This window comes from Sitodiplosis mosellana, unplaced genomic scaffold (assembly GCF_009176505.1).
Source record: "Sitodiplosis mosellana isolate CC-2019 unplaced genomic scaffold, AAFC_SMos_1.0 Smas_scaffold_6167, whole genome shotgun sequence".
Classification (NCBI taxonomy): domain Eukaryota; kingdom Metazoa; phylum Arthropoda; class Insecta; order Diptera; family Cecidomyiidae; genus Sitodiplosis; species Sitodiplosis mosellana.
Window position 1 is genome coordinate 3,168,444 of NW_022601408.1, and position 10,693 is coordinate 3,179,136.

The 10,693-nt window shown below is 35.6% G+C and overlaps 1 protein-coding gene across 2 annotated transcripts in view; it reads left to right on the forward strand.

Annotated features, from left to right (window-relative positions):
- The window catches only part of LOC129575510 (octopamine receptor beta-3R-like), a 75,016-nt gene that overhangs the window by 61,195 nt on the left and 3,128 nt on the right, over positions 1 to 10,693 (forward strand). The gene's annotated exons all lie outside the window — the stretch shown is intronic.

A 10,693-nucleotide genomic window follows, 5' to 3' on the forward strand; every position in this document is an offset into this window, starting at 1 on the left:
AAGAAAAATGCATAAAAAAGTTATTAATAATTTAAGATTTACCTTATTTATGAAATGGAGTCTGTTATCGATGTCGCGGTATAGATGAGCCCTAATCTTTTAATGCTTATCCAAAAAAAAAAAAACGAATCGAAATGAAACCAAACTAAAGTAACAGCAGCAAAGCGAACACATATTCTTAGCATTCTAGGTATACAAAATTCCGATCTACGGCCTTAATGATGACTAATGGCTAGGAAAGTCTAATCCCATTAGAAAAAAATATGCAAAATGGTTCAGCACACCGAACTTTCACTGAATCGTTCAATTCTCGAAAGACACACCCGACGAGATTCAACACTGATTGGCTGCAAAAAGTGCCACTGGATATTTTTCGTGTATGTGTATGAGCTGAGCGTGCTCCTTGAAATCGTCAATGTTTAACCATGCATTGTTAGCACTTCTTTTGCTTCTATTAGATGGAAAGTGACTCCAAAATCATTCAATTATTATCAAGTTAATTTTGAGCTCAAGTTCAAGGTCGATAGAACGACTGTCTACGGGAAAATTAACACAAGGCGATTGCCCACTGAACACAAATGGGATGTGGCGACTAGTAGATTTTCAGATAAGTGAATACAATTTAAAGATTGTGTTTGTGCCTGTTCTATCTCACAGAGTTTTTTTTTTTCGATTCGTTTTCTTTTTTGTTGTTTTCTTTCTCCATTTAACATTCACAGACCGTGGCTGAAATCTGTTCGTTTCACCCCATTTCGTCGCAATTGTTTTTGTCGTGAATAATTTGAGTAGTGCACCATTACGAAGAAATGGAAAAAAATAAACCACAAAAAAATATAGAAAATCAAGAGAAAAAAAAGTATGAAAGAAGGGAAACGTATGTGCGTCAGCGGAAAGCGACAGCTGCATTCTTGCTGCGCTCAGACAAAAGTTGACCGAGCAGAAAAAAATTTACCAAATTAAAACCGAACATCAATGCTTTTTCAATTCGTAGACGTTGAGGGCTTTTTCTTCTGGGTGTTTGGTTAACAACATATTTTGCATTTTCATCGTACAATCCAATCAATCTAAGCGTCTGCTCGTTCATGTGTATTTCGTTAACTGATGTGATTTTTCTTCTACTACGAACATCACATCATATTAGATCACAACACACAAAAACGATAGGAGACATATCGCACCTGTGCTCAATCCAATTCACATATTATTGCTAAAGGACAAAAAAATGAAGCGGCACTAAATGTCCATACGATGAAAAAATAAAAATGGCCCAGCATAGCGACAAACGCAGCAAGAGAGCGATAGAGAGTAACACACTCCTTCCTTTCTTCCTCCTCTCTGAAAGCAGCTAAATTGAATGTATTATCTCGAATACAAAGACCTTTTATTGACGAAATTCTGACGGCAAAATTGTACATCCAAGCAATTCAGCCGAGTCATCAAAAATTGCACAATTCGTACGTTCATCGTAACTCGAAAATATTTGCTGTAGCACAAAAGAGTCGAAGGCATTTATTGCCTGCACTGACAATGGCTGCACAGAAAAAAGAACGACGAGCAAATCGAAGAAAATCAAATAAAAGCCGAGCACGAAAGTGCACATAATAAACATAACAGACGTAAATAGTAACATGGTGAATGCAGTGTGTCTGCGTGAGTGTTTATGTATGCTGAAGCATTTACCAGCAAGCCACCACCGAATTTTTGTTTAAAATATCGACACACAAAAATTAAATAGGTATTTTGATCCGATTCTCCTCATTTTTTGTGCCTCTTTCCAAACACGTTCGACAGATTTACTTTTTCTAGCTCGTTGAGTGGGAGACAGAGAATGGTGATCGTCGGAGCCATTTGCCAGCCGAATGTCTTTAGCGTGCATTTGCCGTGCGCACGTGTGTGTGTGTGTGTGTGTGTGTATGTCTGCTGTGATGGTACTACGGCCAACCATGCAAAAACCGAACATTTCGACACAATGTGTTTATTGAGCTTTACAGCTTTTGAGCCGTTTAGGGGCCAATGTAAAGCATTTTCATGTATTGTTAGATTGGTGCTGCTGGTATGGGCCTCTCGCAATTATGAGCCATTTTACTCGATGAAATTGTTTGCATTGTGAAGTTTTCATGGGACTTTCACATTCGCGCGCATCAGATTTCGGTTTTGTTTTCGTGTTTTGCGTTGTGTGGTGTCTTTGTCTCTTTGTCGAAAAGTGTGACGCATCTGGTTACAATATCCAAAGATGTGTGCTTTTTTGTTCATATATATGTGTGAACGGGTGCGAAAGGGCTCCTGATTTTTTTTTTTTTTCAAATTCAAATATTTGGCCAATGAATTTAATAGAACTATATGTATGTGTATGTTTGATGAAAACTCCAAGATTCTCTTATGAATGCACACAGCCAAAAATGTGTTAGTCTAATCTCTCCGCATCGTATCGAAGCTCAAGCTCCCTAGTTCTTCGTACCATGTTCATTGCATGACCGTACCGTTCTGAAATAAATTAAATTTGGTGCATTGAGCTAGGAAAGCAAAAAAGAAACTGTCAAGAGGGTGGAAGACGACCGATATTGGTGCGATGCGTACAATGATTGACGTGAACTTGCACAAACTTTGATGAAAATTGTTTAAGTTTCTTTTTGTTTGCCGTCGGTAGTTGTATTTTTCACGAAGCCTTTAGAAAATGGTGTATGTAGTCAGTGGATTATTCGATGAGAGAGCGCGACAAGTCAAGAGTCGAACAATAGCTAAAAATCAACCGATGTGAGAAGAAAAATTCAATGGCAGGCAAAACAAAGACGATGTACACAACAACAACAAAAATCACCGAAGAAAAGAATTATTGCACAAACACTGATCATAATCAGACATATGCGAAATGATACATGTGCTCGGTTGCCTGTCAGTGAAGTGTACTAAAGCGCCTTTGTGCTATGTTGTGTATTTTGATTAATTCACTTCAACTTTGCATGTCAATGTAAATTTCGCCAGCAGCGCGCACCCTTTTCACCATTTACTTTCTCTATACTTTCTTTAATTTTCCTATCCCTATTCATGCTTTTTTTCTATTCGCGCTCAATCGCGAGCCAGCTTCGCAATTTCATTAATGCAATGAAACATGCATACGCAAAAACCACTTGGTTTTGTCTATATGGAATCTAAATATGTTTTGACGTGAGTGCGTCTAGAACGCACCGCACATTTCACTTCAATGTTGATTTGCATAAGTGAATGCGATTCATAGTACGTAGTTGCGTTGTCTGCAAATACAAACACAACTATGATTAAATAATCTCGTTGCTTATTGGATAAATTTATTTATATTTCACGATTTGGGGCTGAGACTTCGAAACATGCGAAACAGCCGTCCTTAACAAAAAATGCCAAAATGTTTTATGTATCGTATTATATGTGTGTGCGAGTGCGAACGCATTTATTGAAAATATCCAGCATGGATAAAATATATGTCGAAATATGTTTGGTGCGTACGCACGCACGCAATTTTGCTCCAACGTGGTGAATAAAAAATGAAATATGCCAATGTTTTTCTTTATACTTTAACTAAATTTATTGCTGTTCTTTACATGTTCTAGGTGAACGCTTCTTATTTCACTCTTCATTTATCATTATTTTTCTTCTTATCAAATAAATTAGCCCCGCGGCAAATAAACTTAATTCTGGAGGATTTGTACCGAAATGCTCAAGTGAATTGTAAATGTGAAGTGTCTACAAATGGAAATGACAACATTTTCAGCAAACATAAGCCCAAGGCTGGAGATTGACAACATGATTTCCACGTCAGATGCTTTACTTTTACGGTCTTCTGTTGAAATAATCACGAACATTAGTGTCTCTGTACACGCGCTCTATCTCTCTCTTCCTATGTCAAATTTTTAAGTCAATAATTTCCATTTCACTTTGCACCAGTCCGTTCGAGTGGAAAATGTTTCGCTCAACGAATCACAACATTTCAATTGCTTTTCATATCTGACAAAATGCAAACCTGGAATGCGCTGTATGTTATTATATGTATTTGTTTGTTTGTTTGTTGGAACTCAATTGACGACGGCGTCCTCTGGATAGTCAAAATTCGGAACGTTATTACTGAAAATAAGATGCATCTGAATGAACCACACAACGCGTTTCATCGCTGTTGTTTTTGCTGCTTCATCCGCTATTCAGCTTCTTCTTTTGATTGAATTCTTATTCTTCTTATGAAGCTGGAATAACATCCCATTGAGACAACCTACACTACCCACTCACAACAGAAAAAATTAAGAAGAAGAAAAAATATATGGTGTGGACTGTAGTTCACATTATTGCAGTGAGACGTCGCTAGCAGCTTGTCATTTGATGACTTCAATGTAAAGTGATACATAAAACCAAGGGATGGACCAATTTGTTTTGTTCAAAGCAAGAATGAAAGAGTTAACAAAACGACACGAAATGAAACCGAATGCAATCCAACTCACACTCTTCCTCAAATTAGAAAGTTTTAAGTGTTCTCCAGTGGAAAATGATGGAAATATTGCGGACATTTTCATTTTCAAATGATCGTATAAATGCATTGCAAATCGTATCAATGTTTTTCTGACTTAAATTGCATTCGTTAAAGTGAAAAAGGCATGCACAATGCACATTTATTTGTTCAGCAGCTGGCTGAGCTGATATTTACATGGGGCGCAAGCGTGATTGTGACGTCATTGCATTATAAATTGGGTCACATTTACAATATGCTTTTCTTTGAATTGATTCATCACATTCCGAGAATCAGCAGGCGAATAAACGAATGAACGAATAAATGAGCACACACGACCGTAAAGCACACACGACCGTAGAGTGAACGTAAATCGCAGAGCGCAGACACAAGGTGATAGCTGGTAGATAATAATATTTACATAAAAGTGAAGCGCGCACAATGTCAATAAAAAAAGAGAAACAAACAACAATGACATAGAATGCAGAAGAATCAAAGTGAAACGACGACGGCAATGATCAAATATGAAGACATGAAGACACTAAGATGATTGGAATGGGCAAGCGTTTTCATTGCATTCGAATGGATACGGTACATCATAATGCACCGTATATCAATATTCAATTCAACACAAACAACCTCCGTTGCGCCGCCTCGTTTGAATTCTCATTCCCTTTTTTCATAAATTTCAATGTGCAAACAATTGATTTGCAAGATTTGCTATTTGATTCGTCCATCCGATGCAAATGAATTTATGAATTTGGATATCGCTTTATTCTATTCTCGTATCGTCTTTGTTTCCATTGTTTCTGTCTCTGTCTTGTTCGATTTTGTAAAACGTCACAATGATCAGCATTATGGCATTCATTGGTATCGAATGTATTCCGAGTGATTAATTGGGTTGCGGCCAAAGCACATCATTCAACACAATTTTCAAAAACTGATATACATAATTTTTCAATATATGCTTTGAATGCGTTCAAGGAACGAAATATCAGAAAATCATTAACCAATTTGTGCGCAAACCAATAATCGATGGTTCTTTGCTGTTGCTCCGGGCCACTGGCTCTTTATTATTATTATTATTATTTATTCATAATTCAATAATCGATTTATATGCGTGGAGCTTCTCTAGAATATCACATTCGATGCACCTATATCGAGTATGTGAGCAGAAAATCGTAAATATTTTGCATTTAATTGAATTTTCAAAGTCGTATCAACATCAAACGGAACATACACATAGTAGCAATTCCATTATGAATCCTTTTTTTCTGCAACTGCATAATGGCATCTACGCACACAATTGCAGGATACCATACACACACACACACACAAAGAAGCTGGGTCTCTGTAGTGGCGGTTCAATCAGACGAAGGATAATCAAAAGCGAGCAAAGAGCATTCACTGAAGGAATGATATAAAAGTTAAAAATATACAGTCTTATGGAGTACGTTCCCGTCAAGACAATTTTCAATCTCTGTGGAAGGCCTTTGTGTGTTTATGTATGTGTGTTTGTAAAGGATATGTGTGCGTGCTTATTGTTTGAATTTAGATTCTCAACACCAATATCAAAAAGCTGGCAGAAACCATGCCATCCTATTAATTTGGTGTTCGCATGTTCAACGTTAATTATACTCATTTGTTTATGTACATAAATGCAATGTTTGGCTAATCTTATTTTATTATGACAGATAAATAATTGAAGTTAATCTTCGCGAATGAATGCGACAAGTCAATATGTATATACACAGATGTACATATGAATATGTACTCATTCGCAAAGCTATAAGGAAATTATAGGGATTCATTCTTTTTCAAACACACATAGCTCAAAATGCGTTTCTACATATACTATGGCACAGTTTTATTAGCCACTGTAATGGAAAATAAATATCATGACTTGCCTGCAACATATCATGCAAACAAAGATGAATATGTATTAAAGCAACTCAAAGATATACAGATTACATAATATACAGTATATAGACTGGTCCAAAAAATAAAGTTGAGATATTCAAGCTCCCCGATCGATTTTCGAAAATTGGCCTAAAAAAAATAGGTTTGACATCAAAAAATCGAAAAACGTAGAAATGAAACCACTTTCTCAAAATTCATGAAATTTTTGAGTAAGGTAGTTTCGGAAATCATTTTAGATTGCAACTTTTCGACCTAAATCATTTTTCCAGCCAATTTTCGGCCAAAACCAGTGATGGGGTTTTATTTGGCTCGTCAATATCTATAACTTTTACCGAGACATCAGCCATTGAAAAGGCATTCTGGGCCAGTTACAGTGTAAAGTGACCGAAAAATGGCAAATTTTCGGCATTTTTCGCATTTTCTGCTCTACTGGTCACCCAGGCGGTAAACTTTTGTTCAGTTTTTGACTTGTGTCGTGTAGCTAGAACCTGTACAAAAATTTTGGTACTTATCAGATTGCGATTTGGATGGAATTTGGCGACAATTGATTCACACATATAAGACAAATTTCTGGCCAAAATGAGCAAATCACAAACATGAGCTTCGGTTTGACAGGTAAAAGCAAATGATTTCTACCTTTTCTGCCTTTGAACATCTAGTATGGTCCTTTACGAACATTTTGGGTACCTACATGACCAAATCGAGTGATGTTTTCACATATTTCTGGCTTCATATTCGATTTCAACTCCCAAAAAATCGACTTTTGACCAAAAAATCCTTAAGTATAGGCTTTTCAGGGATGGTGTCTTAGTGCAATGTTATTTTTTCTTGAAAATATGGGGATTCGTTCCAGACAAAAACTCTCAAAATTGAATTTTTAAGGTACCTCCCCAACAAAATATACGTTTTTCATGGATTTTACTATGAAATAATCAATTTTTGTTCGGAAGGTACCCCAAAAATACACTTTTTGGATAAGTTTCTTAGTACAAAGTTATTTTTTTCGAGAAATATTGGGAATCTACTCACACAGAATCTCTTATGAATGATTTTTGGGGTATCTTCCCAACAAAAATTGATATTTTTATAGTAAAATCCATGAAAAACGTATATTTTATTCGGGAGATACTTTAAAAAGTCAATTTTGAGAGATTTTGTCTGGGTAGACTCCCCATATTTTCGAGAAAAACTAACATTGCACCAAGACACCATCCCTGAAAAGCCTATGTTTAAGGATTTTTTGGTCAAAAATCGATTTTTTGGGAGTTAAAAACGAATATGAGGCCAGAAATATGTGAAAACATCACTCGATTTGGTCATGTAGGTACCCAAAATGTTCGTAAAGGACCATACTAGATGTTCAAAGGCAGAAAAGGTAGAAATCATTTGTTTTTACCTGTCAAACCGAAGCTCATGTTTGTGATTTGCTCATTTTGGCCTGAAATTTGTCTTATATGTGTGAATCAATTGTCGCCAAATACCATCCAAATCGTAATCTGAGAAGTATCAATATTTTTGTACAGGTTCTAGCTACACGACACAAGTCAAAAGCTGAACAAAAGTTTACCGCCTGGGTGACCAGTAGAGCAGAAAATGCGAAAAATGCCGAAAATTTGCCATTTTTCGGTCACTTTACACTGTAACTGGCCCAGAATGCCTTTTCAATGGCTGATGTCTCGGTAAAAGTTATAGATATTGACGAGCCAAATAAAACCGCATCAACAGTTTTTGCCGAAAATTGGCTGGAAAAATGATTTAGGTCGAAAAGTTGCAATCTAAAATGATTTCCGAAACTACCTTACTCAAAAATTTCATGAATTTTCGATTTTTTGATGCCAAACCTATTTTTTTGAGGCCAATTTTCGAAAACCGATCGGGGAGCTTCAATATCTCAACTTTTTTTTTGGACCAGTCTACAGTATATATATATATTTTTTTTTTTTTTGATAAAACACATGAAAAGTATTCTATGACATGAAACGTTTGTCGTAAAATTGCTCATTCATATTTAACGGGACTTGTCCACGAAATGGTGACTTCAACTATTTTGCCATGCCGAAAATAGCAGTTTTACTTCTATGTCAAGGGCATATGCCATAAGCGATTCACTGTCATTGTTGTATATTGGAAATATTGTGAAATTTGTGTATTTGACTTGAAATGTATTGAGCTTTTAAGTTGTTAGTCAATTAGATCGAGTCAATTTTTCATGTATGTTCTTGATACGATGACGAATTACGTAGTGTATGTATATGGTATACCATTGTGACACAAGTTTTTATTGATTAAAGACTCGCATTCGGAATGGTTCAATAGACGTAGAGCGCCCGATCGTTGATAATGAATGTCAATTGATGAGGAGAGAGAAAAAAAACGGCTATAAACGCTAATTACATTCTGAGTAGAAGGGTAGAAAGAGAGAAAAAAGGTTACGAGTGATTGATTTAATTTATTAGCAAAGCTCATGTAAAGCGATAAATTTTGGGAGTATCGAAAGCGTATCCATAAATTGTCTGGGAGGATTAAGTTGTCGCTTCGGTAAATTTCAGTGACTTGAATTTTCGCAATTGTCCTGTTCATACATTTGATTCTAATTGTGTATTTTTACACAACAAGAGACCGACTAGACCATGATATAACAACAACAATAGCGCACGGCTTGACTTATAGACTCAATATAGAGCTCGGCTTTGTTATGCTTGTCGACTTGTATTCAGATTATATTCTGATTAACAGAGAACGAAAAATATGAAGAGAGAGAGAGAGAGAGAGAGAGAGAGAGAAAATAAACCACATAAAAACGAGAACGGTGAATTGATCACAAAGCAAACAAAACAACAATTGATTACGAATTCGAACTGTATACAGCACACATTTCCCAGTGAATTGGTTTCATTAATTTGTTTACTTTGGCTTCGTGTCAATGTCGTAAAAGGTGAACATACAAATGCTGTATTATATGCGCTCATCGTATTTATTCACTTGATGTGTGTGTGTGTCTTTGCATTGTTCTCCCCCGCTGTTACAGAGCACTCTGGTTGTATTAAATGTTTAAATGCATAGAAATGTGTGTGTATTTATCTTTTCATTACTTGTTTATTTTCGGAATCTGTTCCCATTGTGTCAACGATTATCAGTCATGTTGCTCGATATTTTATGTTTCATGTTGAATCGTTTTCGAGAGCTTTGATGGTGCTTCGGTACAAAACTATGCCTTTCTGTCGCTCGTCTTGATGAATGATGAAGATCGAGGTGCTTGTTCACGAATTTCAAAAATTCAAAATTTGTGTAATCAAAGAGTGAAGGGATTTTGTTTCTGATTCTGTTTCGATAAATGCTAAATTTTACACATGCAATACCACTCCACTCAATAAAGCCGGCTCGAAATGACAAAATATGGATAGTCATCGTCACCATAGATTCAAATGATTACCAAGGCCAATTCCATTGTGATAACGTTCGCAAAATTTGGATACAACCAAAGAAACGATGTGTTGAATGGCTATTAATGTACAAACATTTACATGCAAAATATATTTAGGATTTTATTTTTAACGGAATAGGATTCGCATCAGTCATTCATTTCATTAGCAATCGTAAGATTGTGTCTCGTGCGAACAACAGATTCAATTACTGGTACTGTATGCATAATAATGGTTAGACAAATGATCCGTAGCTCATTTCATATATGTTTCACTCAGAATAATTATAAGCATTTTGTTTCTTTTTCAAATGGGAACATAACATTCACTTCCCAATGGAATACAAAAAACACCAATCATTTGTACATTCACATTTATTGAACTAAAATATATCTTCCCGATTCGCATTGTGTATGTTAAGGCTATTTTGATGGATTTTTATATATATAACCGAAATTGTGTCTGTGTTTCATCATTTTGTTGCTTTTAATCGGAATAGACAAAGTGAAATTTAATCAGAGCATTGAAGCTGCTGCATATATATTTGCTGCTGGTGAACAGATCTGTTCAACAGCAGGGGCCCGTTACAGCTACAATAATTGTAAACTTGTAAATTGTAAAATTGACTCACAATTTTACAGGTACCTGTAAATCTGATTTACAAGTTTACAATTCCCTGTAAAATTGGTTTACAAGTTTACAAAAACTTGTAAGATTGATTTACAATTTTACAGAGAATTGTAAAACTGATTAACAAATCTACAATTTCTTGTAAAACGCTAGTTTTAAAGCATTTGCAATGAAAAATAGTTTTTACTTGATAAAATTCTTTTTATAAAGTCAGTTCGTGAGGCAAAAGTGAAATTATTCATTTAAATATTAT